The 17,126-nt window shown below is 41.4% G+C and overlaps 1 protein-coding gene across 1 annotated transcript in view; it reads right to left on the bottom strand.

Annotated features, from left to right (window-relative positions):
• Positions 1 to 14,788, bottom strand: part of fhdc1 (FH2 domain containing 1) — a 62,495-nt gene extending 47,707 nt beyond the window's left edge. Inside the window, exon 1 of the mRNA XM_042312092.1 lies at positions 14,633 to 14,788. The gene's annotated coding sequence lies outside the window, so the exon portion shown is untranslated. The remainder of the gene's footprint in view (positions 1 to 14,632) is intronic.
• Between the last annotated feature and the right edge of the window lie 2,338 nt (positions 14,789 to 17,126).

The raw sequence follows: 17,126 nt of genomic DNA, 5'->3' as shown, positions 1-17,126 counted from the left end.
TTCCACAAGCTTCCCACAAAAAGTTGGGTGAATTTTGGCCCATTCCTCCTGACAGAGCTGGTGTAACTGAGTCAGGTTTGTAGGCCTCCTTGCTCGCACACGCTTTTCAGTTCTGCCCACAAATGTTCAATAGGATTGAGGTCAGGGCATTGTAATGGCCACTCCAATACCTTGACTTCGTTGTCCTTAAGCCATTTTGCCACAACTTCGGAAGTATGCTGGTGGTCATTGTCCATTTGGAAGACCCATTTGCGACCAAGCTTTAACTTCCTGACTGATGTCTTGAGATGTTGCTTCAATATATCTACATAATTTTCCGTCCTCATGATGCCATCTAGTTTGTGAAGTGCACCAGTCCCTCCTGCAGCAAAGCACCCCCACAACATGATGCTGACACCCCCATGCTTCACGGTTGGGATGGTGTTATTTGGCTTGCAAGCCTCCCCCTTTTTCCTCCAAACATAACGATGGTCATTATGGCCAAACAGTTCTATTTTTGTTTCATCAGACCAGAGGACACTTCTCCAAAAAGTACAGTCTGTGTCCCCATGTGCAGTTGCAAACTGTAGTCTGGCTTTTTAATTGCGGTTCTGGAGCAGTGGCTTCTTCCTTGCTGAGCGGCCTCTCAGGTTATGTCGATATAGGACTCGTTTTACTGTGGATATAGATACTTTTGTACCTGTTTCCTCCAGCATCTTCACAAGGTTCTTTGCTGTTGTTCTGGGATTGATTTGCCCTTTTCGCTCCAAAGTACGTTCATCTCTAGGAGACAGAATGAGTCTCCTTCCTGAGCGGCATGACGACTGCGTGGTCCCATGGTGTTAATACTTGCTTACTATTGTTTGTACAGATGAACTTGGTACCTTAAGTTGTTTGGAAATTGCTCCCAAGGATGAACCAGACTTCTGGAGGACAACAATTTTTTTCTGAGGTCTTGGCTAATTTCTTTTGATTTTCCCATGATGTCAAGCAAAGAGGCACTGAGTTTGAAGGTAGGCCTTGAAATACATCCACAGGTACACCTCCAATTGAGTCAAATTATGTCAATTAGCCTATCAGACGCGGCTAAACCCATGACACAATTTTCTGGAATTTTCCAAGCTGTTTAAAGGCACAGTCAACTTAGTGTATGTAAACTTCTGACCCATTGGAATTGTGATACAGTGAATTATAAGTTAAATAATCTGTCTGTAAACAATTGTTGGAAAAGTTACTTGTGTCAAACACAAAGTAGATGTCCTAAACAACTTTACAAAACTATAGTTTGTTTACAAGAAATTTGTGGAGTGGTTGAAAAACAAGTTTTAATGACTCCAACCTAAGTGTATGTAAAACTTCCGACTTCAGCTGTAAGGAGAGATAAGTAAGAGAAGGCCACTGGCCATTCAATTTAATGTTTCAACCATGCAAATGTCTCTCCAACTTTGACATGCCTTCAGAATTCAACATCCAGTCTTACAGTTTTTGTCAGTGTAGGAGCATCATGGCAAAAACTAAGACTGGCCAATAGGTTCTACCCCTTGACCCCGTCCACAATGAACATTTTAATTATATTTTCTGGGGAATGTTTAAGTCTTACAGAAATAAACAATTCCACAAATCTGCCCAAACCAGCTTCTATCCTTTCACTCTCTTTTTTAAATAGAGGCACACACACATACCCACACAAACACACATAATGGCATCACTACAACAATAAACCCGCCAAAACAAAAAGGGCCTCAATTTCTACTATAGCTTTTCTACATTTTGCTAACAATTTTGCTAGCTTCTTCTCATCCATCTGTTGCTTATATGATGTAGTGCAAAAACACCTCTAATACCAGACCCAGACCATTGGACTTCAGTGGAAACCAGCCAGTGAGTGTGTGGGAGCTAATCACTACCCCATATTTTCTGTCTGGTTTTCACCATTGATCCTCTGAGTCATTAGAGAAGGTACATCTGGGGAAACAAAGTGTGTGTTTGAGATTTATATTGCAGTCAGACTGCGCATGCAGTGCCCAGAATCACGGGATCTACAAATCACATTGCATCCCAAGGAACTACTCATTATGTGATCAAGATCAAACTGATCTCTTCAAACACGTTAAAGGGAGGCCTACAGTTGGCGATCCATTCCCAGGAGTGGCTGGACAGATGATTAAACCCATAAGGCACAGAAAGTGGGTTTCTGGGTTAGGTAGTCCACGTTGTAAAACCAATCCTCTGTCTATTTGGGGCGTTGTCTTAGACTACAATTCAGATGAAAAAGGATTACGTATGAAACTCTTCGAACTACAAAGTAGAAGTCTTTCTCTGTTGTCGGATAATTAACTTTAGGCAGCATCTTGTCACCTGTCTTGTCCAAAATCTTCGGCATCCACTTTGAACACGTTGCTATACTGCACTTTGTGTACTATAGTCACTGTTGAAAATGTTGATCTGAAAATGTAGCAATAAAGGCTGGTCTGGGGCTCAACAGTAATATCAAGTCATTTGTGTTTTTGCTCCGAGACCGAGGGAAGACCGAGTACAACGTTATCCAAGTCCAAGAACGAAAATATAAAAAAGCAGTCTCAAGACCGGATTTGTGACTGAGTCCAGTCTTGAGTACTACTGCTATAGTGCATATAATACAATAACTAGTGAGGTACATGAAAGCATCTCTCTGATCTCACAATCAGTAACAGTGTCACTTTTAAATCCACTTCATGAAAGTGTCATTAGTGTATTCTTCATGTTCATGTTCATGTTATGTCTATCAAAACATATATAAAACCCAGAAAATCTATTAACTATGGAGCACAAAGACATACTGTATCTTGCAAATGATCCTGAGGCAGACAGAATCTGAGTTCTCCTTTGTACAACTTGGTCATTCATGTACTTTCCTATAGAGTGGACAACCTGCCAGTATGAAGAAGTTATTAATGAAATAGGATCATTTATTGAGTGTCCCTAGAAAATACTGTAATTGTACACGAGGAAGGTTTGATTGCCTAACTCGTTCACAAATCATACACATGGACAGCCTACATAAATGCTGTCATGGAAATATTGATAGAAAGACACAAGGCGTTGCCAATGAAATAGAACTCCAGATCTCAGTGTGAATAGTTGAATCACATCTCTCTCTATGGAACCTGCAGTACTGTATCAATGTCCTCTAGCCCATAGCCCCAATAGCAGCACAAACACCTGCAATCTCATTTCTCTTCCAGCATTTTTGTGCAACAGACTTCCAACACGGCAGCACATAACAAATCCCAGAGCTTAGGATCAATCCCTTAATCACAGCCTGGGAGTGTGAGACAAAGGGTTTCAGAATGGAGAGGTTCAAGTCTGGAAGTTTTGCTCTGTCATTTAGCGTTCAAAAGGCCTAATATACAGCAGAAATCTATATAGAAGGCTAAAACTTATAAACTGCATCCCAAATGGCATCCTATTCCTTACTTTTAATCAGGGCCCAAAGGGGCTATAGGGAATTATTTAGGGACCTATATAGGGAATAGGGTGCCATTTGGGACATTCAGTACATTCAGAAAGTATTCACACCCCTCAACCTTTTCCACATTTTGTTGTGTTACAGCCTGAATTTCAAATGTATTACATTTAGATTGTTTTGTCACTGGCCTACACACAATACCCCATAATGCCAAAGACGCATCATGAATTTAAAAAATATGAAAATATGAAATGTCTTGAGTCAATAAGTATTTGTTAAGACAAACCTAAATCATTTCAGGCGTAAATATTTGCTTAACAAGTCATATAATAAGTTGCATGGACTTACTCTGTATGCAATAATAGTGTTTAACATGTTTTTTTAATAACTACTTCATCTCTGTACCCCACACATATAATTATCTTTAAGGTCTCTCAGTCGAGCAGGGAATTTTAAACATAGATTCAAGCACAAAGACCAGGGAGGTTTTCTAATGCCTCCAAAGAAGGGGACCTATTGGTCGATGTGTAAAAAAAAAGCAGATATTGAATATTCTTTTGCGTGTGGTAAAGTTCTTTATTACACTTTGGATGGTGTATCAATACACCTAGTCACTACAAAGATGCAGGCGTCCTTCCTAACTAAGTTGCCAGAGAGGAAGGAAATCACTAATGGAATTTCACCATGAGGCCAATGGTGACTTTTAAACAGTTATAGAGTTTAATGGCTGTGATAGGAGAAAACTGAGGATGGATCAATAACATTTTAGTTCCTCTACAATACTAACCTAAATGACAGAGTGAAAAGAAGAAAGCCTGTACAGAATACAAGTATTCCAAAACATGCATCCTGTTTGCAACAAGGCACTAAAGTAATACTGCAAAAAAATGCTGCAAAGCAATTCACTTTTTGTCCTGAATACAAAGTGTTATGTTTGGGGCAAGTCTAATACAACACATCACTGAGTGCCACTCTCCATATTTTCAAGGATAGTGGTGGCTGCATCATGTTATGGGTATGCTTGTAATCATTAAGGACTGGTGAGTTCTTCAGGATAAAAAAGAAATGGAATGGAGCTAACCACAAGCAAAAACCTAGTTTAGTCTGCTTTCCACCCGACACTGGGAGATGAATTCAACTTTCAGCAAGACAATAACCTAAAACATAAGACCAAATCTACATTGGAGTTGTTTACTAAGAAGACGGTGAATGTTCCTGAGTGGCAGAGTTACCGTTTTGACTTAAATCTACATGAAAATCTATGGAAAGACCTGAAAATGGTTGTCTATGTCACGCCCTGACCTTAGAGAGACTTTTTTTGTCTCTTTTTGGTTTGGTCAGGGTGTGATTTGGGTGGGCATTCTATGTCCTTTATTTCTATGATTTGTATTTCTATGTTTTGGCCGGGTATGGTTCTCAATCAGGGACAGCTGTCTATCGTTTAGGTAGCCCTTTTTCCCTTCTTTCAGTGTGGGTAGTTAACTTTGTTTGTGGCACTTATTCCTGTAAGCTTCACGGTTGTATCTTTCGTTTGTTGTTTTGTTGGCGACATCTTAAAATCAAATAAAATGTACGCTCACCACGCTGCACTTTGATCTACTTCCAACGACACTCGTGACAGTCTAGCAATGATCAAAAAACTATTTGACAGAGTTTGAATTATTTTTAAAGGAATAACGGGCAAATGTTTCACAATCTAGGTGTGGAAAGCTCTTAGAGACTTACCAAGAAAGACTGTAATCGCTGCCAAAGGTGCTTCTACAAATGATTGACTCCGGGGTGTGAATACTTTTGTAAATTAGATATTTCCGTATTTCATTTTCAATCAATTTGCAAAATATCTAAAAGCATGTTTTCACTTTGTCATTATGTGGTATTGTGTGTAAATGGGTGAGAAAAAACATATATTTAATCAATGTTGAATTCAGGCTGTAATGCAACAAAATGTGTAATAAGTCAAGGGGTATGAATACTTTCTGAAGGCACTGTAGTCATAAGATCTAGTCTAATGTAACTACAACATAGCTCTCAAGTCCCACATAGAATTCTATAGTAACTGTAGTATACTATACTAGACAATGTACAATCCCTTGATCATGTGTAGTACTTACTATAGAATGCTGTAGTATACTATAGTAAATACTACTGTATTATCTGCAAAAACACTACAGCATTTAATTAGCATATACACCTTCACATTCTCCTGAACCATATCACAATTGGCGCCACCCATAACTGAAAACCTACATGCCAAGTATAGACCCTACAGGTTATAGAAAAGAGCAGAAGCTCTGAACTATCCGTACTATCCTATCCGGTACCGTACTATCCTATCCGGTACTAACTATCCTATCCGGTACCGAGACAATATGCAGGGGTATGAGGTAGTTGAGGTAATTGAGGTACTCTACATGTAGGTAGGGGTAAAAGTGACTAGGCAATCAGGATAGACAATAAACAGAGTGGCATCAGCATATGTAAAGACTGTGAAAGTGTGTCTATGTGTGAGTGTGGCGTCAATATGATGTTTTGTGTGTGTGAGCGTATGTAGTGTGTCGGTGTGTGTGTGTGTGTGTGTGTGTGTGTGTGTGTGTGTGTGTGTGTGTGTGGGGGTAGTCCAGTGAGTATACAAGAATCTCAGTGGAGATTCTCAGAAAAAAAGACTGGTCAATGCAAATAGTCCTGTTAGCCATTTGATTAACTGTCCAGCAGTCTTATAGATTGGGAGTAGAAGTTGTTCAGGAGTCTTTTTGTCCCAAACTTGGCGCTCCGGTACCGCTTGCCTTGCTGTAGCAGACAGAACAGTCTATGAGGAGTACACCACATCAGTCACTAGCTTCTTCAATAAGTGCATCGATGACGTCATCCCCACAGTGACTGCACGTACATACCCCAACCAGAAGCCATGGATTACAGGCAACATCCGCACTGAGCTAAAGGGTAGAGCTGCCTTTTTCAAGGAGCGGTACTCTAACCCGGAAGCATATAAGAAATCCCACTATGCCCTCTGACGAGCCGTCAAACAGGCAAAGTGTCAGTACAGGACTAAGATTGAATCATACTACACCGGCTCCAATGCTAGTAGGATGTGGCAGGGCTTGCAAACTATTACAGACTACAAAGGGAAGCACAGCCAAGAGCTACCCAGTGACACGAGCCTACCAGACGAGCTAAATTACTTTTATGCTCGTTTCGAGGCAAGTAACACTGACACATGCATGAGAGCATCAGCTGTTCAATACGACTGTGTGATCACGCTCTCCTCAGCCGAATTGAGTAAGACATTTAAACAGGTCAACATTCACAAGGCCAAAGGGCCAGACTGATTACCAGGACGTGTACTCCGAGCATGCGCTGACCAACTGGCAAGTGTCTTCACTGAAATTTTCCTCCTATGTAATACCAACATGTTTCAAGCAGACCACCATAGTCCCTGTGCACAAGAACACTAAGGTAACCTGTCTAAATGACTACCGACCTGTAGCACTCACGTCTGTAGCCATGAAGTGCTTTGAAAGGCTGGTCATGGCTCACATCAACACCATTCTCCCAGAATACCGCCCAACAGATCCACAGATGATGCAATCTCTATTGCACTCCACACTGCCCTTTCCCACCTGGACAAAAGGAACACTTATGTGAGAATGCTATTCATTGACTACAGCACAGCGTTCATCACCATAGTGCCCTCAAAGCTCATCACTAAGCTAAGGACCCTGGTACTAAACACCTCCATCTGCAACTGGATCCTGGTCTTCCTGTCAGGCCGCCCCAAGGTGGTAAGGGTATGTAACAACACATCCACTACGCTGATCCTCACCACTGATCCGCTGATCCTCAACACGGGGTGAATGCTCACGACTCCAACACCATCATTAACTCTAACAGGAAGAACCAGTGACACTCTGAACATGTCACTGGTATGCACAACCCTCTGTCATGCCTTGCTTTCAGAGGCCAAGTAGTTGCCATACCAGGCAGTGATACAACCAGTCAGATGTGATGTGGACGCCAAGAAACATGAAGCTCTCAACCTGCTCCACTACAGCCCCGTCAATGAGAATGGAGGCATGCTCGGTCCTCCTTTTCCTGAAGTCCATAATCATCTCCTTAGTCTTGATCACGTTGAGGGAGAGGTTGTTGTCCTGGCACCACACTACCAGGTCTCTGACCTCCTCCCTATAGGCTGTCTCATCATCGTTGGTGATCAGGCCTACCACTGTGGTGTCGCCTGCAAACTTAATGAAGGGGAAGGCCCATCAAGAAGTCCAGGATCCAGTTGCAGAGGGAGTTATATAATCCCAGGGTCCATAGTTTAGTGATGAGCTTAGAGGGCACTATGGTGTTGAACACTGAGCTGTAGTCAATGAACAGCATTCTCAATTTTTCTCCCCAATTTCGTGATATCCAATTTCGATCTTGTCTCATCGCTGCAACTCCCAAACGGGCTCAAGAGAGGCGAAGGTCGAGTCATGCCTCCTCCGAAACATGACCCATTAAACCGCACCTGTTAACTTCTTATGGGCAGGTGGGACGGTAGTGTCCCACCTGGCCAACATCCGGTGAAACTGCAGAGCACGAAATTCAAACTACAGAATTATAAATATTTAACTTTCATAAAATCACAAGTGTAATACATCAAAAGCTTAACTTCAAAAAGGCTTTACGGCGAAAGCACACCATGCCATTATCTGACGACAGCGCCCCGCATACAAAAGCATGAAAAACATATTTTAACCAGGCAGGTGCGCCACGAAAGTCAGAAATAGCGATATAATAAATGCTTTACCTTTGATGATCTTCTTCTGTTGGCACTCCAAAAGGTCCCAGATACATCACAAATGGTCCTTTTGTTCGATAATGTCCTTCTTTATATCCATAAAAACTCAGTTTAGCTGGCACGCTTCAGTCAATAATCCACCCAGTTTCCCTCCATCAAAATGCATACAAAATGAATCCCAAACGTTACTAATAAACTTTTCCAAACAAGTCAAACAACGTTTATAATCAAACCGTAGGTACCCTAATACGTAAGTAAACTATAAAAAGTAAGACGGAGAATCATTATTGTCTTTATTGGAGAAAAATACCAAAGAACGCGCTCTCTTCCACACGCTTGGAAACACTACAGTCAAAATGGGAGCCACCTAGAAAAACTACAATTTCTGGCTCATTTTTCCAACAACCAGCATGAAACTCTTTCTAAAGACTGTTGACATCTAGTGGAAGCCCTAGGAACTGCAATCTGTGAGGATTTCGCCTTAAAATAAAAGTGACAGCCATTGAAAACAGTGGTAGGCTGAAAATGTGTTTTTTTGGGATGGTTTGTCCTCGGGGTTTCGCCTGCCATATTAGTTCTGTTATACTCACAGACATAATTTTAACAGTTTTAGAAACTTTAGAGTGTTTTCTATCCAAATCTACTTTACTTTGGACACGCTATTCATCCAGACGGGAAAATACTGCCCCCTACCCAAGAGAGGTTAACACCCACCTGCTGAACTCGGAAGCCAGCTGCACCAATGTGTCGGAGGAAACACTGTTCAACTGACGATGAAGTCCGCCTGCAAGCGCCTGGCACGCCACAAGGAGTCGCTAGAGCGTGATGAACCAAGTAAAATAAAGTAAAGCCCCCACGGCCAAACCCTCCCCTAACCAGGATGACGCTGTGCCAATTGTGCACCGCCCTATGAAACTCCCAGTCGGCCAGTTGTGACACAGCCTGGGATCAAACCCGGGTGTGTTGTGACTCCTCAAGCACTGCGATGCAGTGCCTAAGACTGCTGCGCCACTTGGGAGGCCATGAACAGCATTCTGATGTAAGTGTTCCTTTTGTCCAGGTGGGAAAGGGCAGTGTGGAGTGCACTAGAGATTGCGTCATCTCTGGATCTGGGACGGTACGCGAATTGGAGTGGGTCCAGGGTGTCTGGCTTGATGGTGTTGATGTGAGCCATGACCATACTTTCAAAGTGCTAAGGGGCGATAGCCATTTAGACAGGTTACCTTGGCATTCTTTGGCACAGAGACTAAGGTGGTCTGCTTGCAACATGTAGGTATTACAGACTGGCTCAAGGAGAGGTTGAACATGTCAGTGAAGACACTTGCCAGCTGGTCAGCGCATGCTCTGAGTACACGTCCTGGTAATCCGTCTGGCCCTGCAGCCTTGTGAATGTTAAACTGTTTAAAGGTCTTCTGGTTGGGATATGTATGTAAGGTCACTGTGGGGACGACGTCGTCGATCCATCGGAGGAATCCGGATCATATTCCAGTCTGTGCTAGCGAAACAGTCCTGTAGTTTAGCATCCGCTTCATCAGAACACTTTCATATTCAGCGTGTCACTGGTTCTTCCTGTTTGAGTTTTTGATATTAGAGGTCTTCATATCACGTTGATAGAATAGTCTTGATTGGAGCTCATCCAGTTTATTCTCCAGTGATTGCATGTTTGCCAGTAGAACAGAGGGCAGAGGCGGTTTATCCACTCTTTGACGTAGTCTTATCAGGTATCCCACACGCCGGCCTCTATAGCGCCACCTCCTCCTTCTCTGAGTATTGTTGACTTTGGCTTGTTCCGTAATAATCAATATGTCCTCATCCAAATTAAGGTTAGTGATAGCTGTTCTGATGTCCAGAAGCTCTTTTTGGTCATAGGGAATGATGGCAGAAACATGATGAACAAAAAAGTTACGATCAATGCGAAAAAATACACAAAATAGCATAATTGGTCAGGAACCCGTAAAACAGCTGCTTTTCCCTCCAGCGTCATTCTAGGTCATGATATTACAGTCCGCAAAAACAATACAGTGAATACTATAGTATTCATACCAACGTACACTATAGTATTTTTCATGTGGGGTGGAGGAAAGCCACATATTTCAGTCCACTTAATCCAGAAGGAGATAGACAGACAGACAGTTAAAATAACCTTGTCAAAATGTAACCAATTATAATGTGTATCACTTTACATGACACTGCAAGTCTTCAAGATTCGTATTACAGCAATAAAACAGAGAGCTGCTGGCCTTGGACAACTTTCTTTATCCCCCAAACAGTCTCCAAAGGGCACAGTTTCACAATTGCAGTGGGAGATATTGTGTCCCCAGGAAAGTAGTGGCCTACATAGCAGATCAAATCAACCAGATGACATTGTCCCCCAACAATACAAACAACTTTGTCATACTACACGGAACAAAAATATAAACGCAACATGCAACAATTTCTAAGGTATTACAGAGTTACAGTTTATATAAGGAAATGTGGTGAAATTAATTCATTAGATCCTAATCTATGGATTTCACATGACTAGGAATACAGATATGCATCTGTTGGTCACAGACACCAAAAAAAAGGTGCAGGCGTGGTCAGAAAACCAGTCAGCGTGACCACCATTTGCCTCATGCAGCGTGACATTTCTCCTTCGCATAGACTTGATGAGGCTGTTGATGGTGGCCTGTGGAATGTTGTCCCTCTCCTCTTCAATGGCTGTAAGAAGTTGCTGGATATTGGCGGGAACTGGAACACGCGGTCGTACACGTCGATCCAGAGCATACCATCCCATGCAAACCATGGAAGAACTGGGACATTTTCAGCTTCCAGGAATTGTGTACAGATCCTTGCAACATGTGGCTGTGCATTATCATGCTGAAACATGAGGTGATGGTGTTGGACGAATGGCACGACAATGGGCCTCAGGATCTCGTCATGGTATCTCTGTACATTAAAATGTTCATCTGCCCGGGACAGTTAAAACTGGGATTCATCTGTGAAGAGTGCAATTCTCCAGCGTGCCAGTGGCCATTGAAGGTGAGCATTTGCCCTCTGAAGTCGGTTACAATGCCGAACTGCAGTCAAGTCAAGACCCTGGTGAAGACGACGAGCACGCAGATGAGCTTCCCAGTGAAAGTTTCCAACAGTTTGTTCAGAAATTCTTTGGTTGTGCAAACCCACAGTTTCATCAGCTGTCCGGGTGGCTAGTCTCAGACGATCTCAGATGATTTTTAAAGAGCTTGGAGGCAGCTTATGGTAGAGAAATTCTCTGGCAACAGCTCTGGTGGACACTCCTGCAGTTAGCATGCCTGCACATTTTAGAGTGGCCTTTTATTGTCCCCAGCACAAGGTGCACATGTGTAATAATCATGCTGTTTAATCTGCTTCTTGATATGCCACACCTGTCAGGTGGATGGATTATCTTGGAAAAGGAGACAACATTTTAGAAAAATAAGCTTTTTGTGCGTAGGACAATTTCTGGGATCTTTTATTTCAGCTTGTGAAACATGGGACCAACACTTTACATGTTGCGTTTATATTTTTGTTCAGTATAGAATGAGAGCCCCGAGAGAGGTGGAGGCTAATTACTGCGTGTTGAAAGCCATTCTGAGAGCACAATTGAAAAACACCATATCACAAATAAACTGTCTCTAAATCACCAAGACTATCTAGAGTTAAGAAAAGTGGGGATATTCATTGGAAAAGACAAGTCAGATCCATTGACAGAGGGGAATGAGAGAAGGGAACACACAGAACAGGGAAACACAGTGAATTGAGATAAGCATCAAAACAAAGGTATGAATCCGTCCCCTTTGTTCCATTGTTAACAGGTGGTGAATGTCTAGCCCGGAGATGATGGAACACTGAGTTCTACTAACTGAGCCTCTAATATTGGTATTTAGAATTTTGGCTAGAATAACACCTTTTATGGTACCGTGCAACCAGGTTTTACTTTTAAATATATACTTTAATGCTCATCTAGGGACAAGCACAGGAAATTAGTGTGGGTTAAAGTGTGTGACTGTTGTGTATTCAATGTGTCAACGGTGTCATTGTATCTGTCTTTATTCAAAATGACATTTGAAATTAAATGACATTTCAAAATGGCTTCTTCAGTTTGATCAACATATTCAACCCTGACACAGAATGTGGTGATTGGCCTAGGCCCTAGGCAGATGAGGAAGGCATGCTGTTGATGTTACCATAGAGATAATAGGAGGGGGAAGCAGGGAGGAACTGAAAACACCTGATGTTTACTTCGAGAGGCGAACAACAAGGTGCCCAGGGCATTAGCTCAGAGCAAGACAAATACCCCAGACCCTTGTACCCTGAGAAAGCCTGATTATAGGTGACCCATATGTGTGCTTGAAATTACAAGAGTGCTTAATGATACTACTACTAATAATGATACTACCATTAATAATGAAGTAGTTTTCCAATACTAAACAGTTAAAACATATTAACGTTCATCTACCTCACAAAGTAAATATGTAATATGAATCCTGAAGATTTACTTGATTAAAACCTCAAACCTGATAAGGTTTGTGTTGGAAGTATATTGTCATAGTGAGTTATATAGACTTTTTAAAGTCTCATTGTTCTCTTTCCGATGCGTATTGTGGCTTCTAATCCATCATTGTTGTAGATGAAGACATTGCATTTTCCACTCCTGAACTTTACAGCGCTCTGACCTTTTCTATTTCCATGACAGTGCGGCACAGCAGCAGTTAAACACAATTTCCACCGTTAAAAGAAAGGGAGAGAAAAGCTAATCTAACTTCCTTTCAGAATAACATCAGAATCAGAATCACATTCCAATTCAAATCAGATGAAGTTGTTTTTTGTGTGTGCAATAAGCATGGGTAAACCCAACCTTTTACAACAATCTAAGCTGTAACACTTTTATAGACACGATTTAAGAAAACAGAATTGTAGAACTTGAAGTACACCCCAGCTTCCCACCTTTTTTTATTATACTGCTCCCACACAAATCAATCAAGCCTCCTCCAAGGCCCCATAAGATGGCCGATGGCGTCACAAAATGTAGTTTTCCCCCGTTGGTCCCGGTATCCACGGTAACGGGGGGGATACCAACCCACCCCCTTGACCAGACCCGGGGAGGGGAGCAACTTTTTTTTTCTTGGGCAATGTTCCCCTCACTTGAATGGATTGCCTCTCATTCATCTCAGCATGAGAAATGGCATACAAAGGCCAAGGAAGAGCGAGGGTTTTGGGATTAGACCAACGCAGGCAGAGTTGCAAAGCCTTACATGTAGCCTCGTGGGTTGAGGGGTCACAGAGCTACTAATTGACTTGAGAACATCCACAATAACATTGGAATTGCTTTTGAAGAAGTTGTCATTTTCACTCTTGTTTTGAGACGATTGGTGAACTGCAACATTCAACACTGTTGCCAAATGCAAACATACTGTACATGTATACAGCAATGAATTAATGCGTTTTCAGAGAGATGGAGCAGGTGTTTTGGTGGAAGAAATAGTTGTTTTTGTATGGTAATACTATTTTCACGCAAAACAATATCATCAATCTTAGATGCAGTTTAGTAGACTTTAGACAGTTTGCAATAAATTCAAAGCAAGCCAACAAAATCAATTGATGGCAATTGGCAAAGTTGCATTATCAATTGGTGGCAAAGCTGAATCAATTAGAATTGGGGTGGCAGGTAGCCTAGTGGTTAGAGCATCGAGCCAGTAACCAAAAGGTTGCTAGATCAAGTCCCTGAGCTGATGGTAAAAATCTGTTATTCTGCCCCTGAACAAGGCAGTTAACCCACTGTTCCTAGGCCATCATTGTAAATAAGAGTTTGTTCTTAACTGACTTGCCTAGTTAAATAAAACATTTACAATCACTGTTAATTGTATTAAATTAAAGACATGTGAATGAATTCTGTCATGTTAAAATGTTAAAGCCAAATACAAGCATATTGCTTATTTTAACAGATAGATATTTGGCAAAACTGTGACCACTTGTACATTTTCTGACTACAAATACATAACATATTTGTAAAGCCAGAATAGATTAACATACAATATGGTATACTCACACATGACATGACATGTGCATTGTTATCAAAGATACTAAGCTACAATATCTCTATCCTGTGACATTGTCCTATCAATAGAATTAGGAATTAATGTTGGATGTAATTGTCTATACTGTACCATTCCCATAGTAGGCTACAACATCTTGTAAAACAACCCTAAAAACGAAGGAAGGAATTCAGGCTGGAAAATACATGAAGGTTAAAACAACCTTATGCATAGACATCCACACAAAGAGCAAATAAACTTCATATAAGAATAACTGTGTAGAAGCACTGACTTGCATGATGTCATTTCACGCATCAGTTGCAGTGAGTTAGCTACTATACTTAATTGCAGACTCTAAATAAGCAAATAATAGACTGATGAATCACTTACCGAGAGAGCTAGGATGGTAAAATACATACTAGGTAATCCGCATGGATAATGTTTTAGTTAGCAGGTGTACTTTTCAGAGAAAGAAAAGGTGTAGGTTGTTTTTATTTTGGTTGTTAGAGCAGCGACGGTGTCCTCTGTTCGTTGCGGCTGCTTTGAGGGACGAGAATCGATTGAAGGGCGGCAGCGGCGACAGCAGCAGCGGCCAAGCAGCAAAGCGAACGCGTGCACAATCTCAAACGTGATTGGCTCAGGTGAACGCGGTGTGTCCACCCATATTTTGCGCTGGTGTCGCGCGCCTCAACGGGTCTTGTTGCGGTTATTGATGTCTTATTATGAATGTCAACGTTTTGACACCACGTTTGTTAGCTATACGCTTTCGTTTTGCAAACTACGTATATGCAGTTCGCAAATAGGCCTCTGCAATAGTATTAGTCAGCATTTCTTGTAGAAGTAGAAAATCACCACCTGTAGGGCAAACATATTATAGGCTAGCTACTGATGTCTTTGAAGGTGACTATTTTGGTGGAGGCCACGAAGATGAAGGGAGTGCATGGGATAGAGATAGGAAGAGAGAGGAACTGAAGAGAAAGATGATGGTGAGTAAAATGAGAATAATACAGAAAGGTGACAGATGCTTGGTAGCATTTAAGGTCAGGAGTACAACATTTATATAACTATTAATAGTTCAGTTCTGACCTTGACCCCTTGTAATGGGGAATATTTAACATGAATATTTATTTAGATGTTTTCCCTTTCTATAATACACGTAGGTTGATGGATTGTATGTTATGGATTAAACTGTATCTGTTGATAGTGATTGACGCCAGACTGGAGTTCCAAGGACCAAGGATACTGATTGTTGTTGTATTCTGTGAAACACTGTGTGATTCTGCAGAAGCTGACAAAGTTGTTTTGACTTCCTACAAGCCTCCCAGGCTGTTGTTTACAGAACATTTGGTGCTGTGTAATTAGGATAGAAGAGCCTTCTCTGCTAAGGTCAAGTTAGACATGTTCTCTGCTTCTGTGCTGGGGGTGTCTCCCTGTTGCAACTTGTAATTAAACCGAGATGATTCTGATTGATTTGACAGCTCTCCTTTTTGTTCACCTGGAAGTTCCCAGTAGATCCCCCACTGTTGACCTGAAGATTAACCCTATCTCCCCTACTGTATGTCCTGTTTTTATTCTTCTCAATAACAATGGGCTGTCACCGGACCTCTGTTTGGTCCCTAAATGTAACCCACCTTGAAGGCTGGACCCCCAATTTTAAATTCACAGGCAAAATCCAATTATAAAGAGAGAGAGTTTGTGTGTGTGTGTGCGTGTGCGTGTGCGTGTGTGTGTGTGCGTGTGCGTGTGCGTGTGAAGAAAAGAGATTCAAACTGATAGGAAGGTAGGTAATAGGTTGTTATACTGTATGGACCGGTTTCCCAGACACAAATTAAGCCTAGTCCAGGACTTGAGAGAGCTTTGAGAGAGTTTAATAGTCCAGGACTTCATCTGTGTCAGGGAAACCAGCCTTATATGTATTATGAAAGTGCCACAGCCTTTGCTGCAAACATTTACATTTATTTGCTACTTCAAGATGAATGCCATACAATGCTACAGATCCCATGTCTAACGACACTGACCAGCCCTTCGTTTTAAAAGCCCTAAATGCTGAATTAATGATGTGATAGTAAGCTGTCTGCTCATACTGTAACCATTTTAGATCAAATTAACTGCTACTACAGGATAAGGAGCTAAAATGTGATTTGATTTTCTCTAATGAAAAATGTATCAACACTTACCAAAATGTCCATGAATTATAATCAACATAATAATTCACATGTCCTGTTGCTGCAGGATTATTTTCCTGCTGTAGTAAACTGGCTCAAATCTTCATGTCTGCCATATTTGAAATCATATGGCTATTACATTTTTTTTCTCGCAGGGACAGACAATTATCAAAATCTCATAGCCTAGACTGAGGTTGATGAATAAATTAAAACATACAGTCAAGGGGATTAATTAATAAACACATTAATTAGTCCACAGTCCTTCCATGCAAGGACCCAATGAAATACTTCCACTCTCTTCTCCCTCTTTCCTCGAGCTAAATGTCTCTTGCTGAGGTGGCGGCTCAACTAGTTTGAGGTTGAGCGTATAATAATTTTACTCAACTAGAGATTTGGACCAATTATGCAAAGCGGAGCATAAACATGAATTGTCATGTGACAGAACTGGATGACATTGATACAGGCATTAGGTGATGAAAAGTGTACCTGTTGCGGATTTCTTAATTCAATTACCCTGAGAAATTGGGCACACGTGTTGAAGATGTAATTTGCAACAAGTATACACAGGGATCTACACTATACTTGGTACAAAAGTAATCGAAAACCTCACTGATTTATGTTTTTTTTTGTGGTTCAATTCTATTTGACATTGTCACTATGACAGGGACATGGTGTTATAAGACTTCTCATTGGTGGGCAGTGTGCTAAGTCACTACAGC

The sequence above is a fragment of the Oncorhynchus tshawytscha genome, linkage group LG34 (assembly GCF_018296145.1).
Source record: "Oncorhynchus tshawytscha isolate Ot180627B linkage group LG34, Otsh_v2.0, whole genome shotgun sequence".
Taxonomy (NCBI): domain Eukaryota; kingdom Metazoa; phylum Chordata; class Actinopteri; order Salmoniformes; family Salmonidae; genus Oncorhynchus; species Oncorhynchus tshawytscha.
This window is presented reverse-complemented; position numbering and strand designations above follow the sequence as displayed.